This window comes from Penaeus monodon, chromosome 22 (assembly GCF_015228065.2).
Source record: "Penaeus monodon isolate SGIC_2016 chromosome 22, NSTDA_Pmon_1, whole genome shotgun sequence".
Taxonomy (NCBI): Eukaryota; Metazoa; Arthropoda; class Malacostraca; order Decapoda; family Penaeidae; genus Penaeus; species Penaeus monodon.
Genome location: NC_051407.1, coordinates 33,331,810 through 33,332,150, shown reverse-complemented (window position 1 = coordinate 33,332,150; position 341 = coordinate 33,331,810).

Genomic DNA, 341 nt, shown 5'->3' with positions numbered 1-341 from the left:
TGCACTTGGGCAAATCAGCACAGACTGTAACAAACACACACAGCCGTGTATGAAGCACAAAATCCCTTGGTGAATGATTTCAAATCCAGTCTTGCTCAGTCGCTACCGATAAGTATTCTATAGATCGAACTGCTGACAGACGTTGACAGTGTACCAAAATAAGATACGAAATACAACAGATTCATTGAAAGGCCTTTGCTGTGAAGGATTTATTTCATGAGTGCGTCTCTTTGGTATCTCTATCGGAAGCACAATGTTCATATACAGGCTGTGTGACTAAGAAATATTACAGGCTGTGTGTGAAAGATATTATTCACTTGACTTTCTTTGTTTTGTCTTAA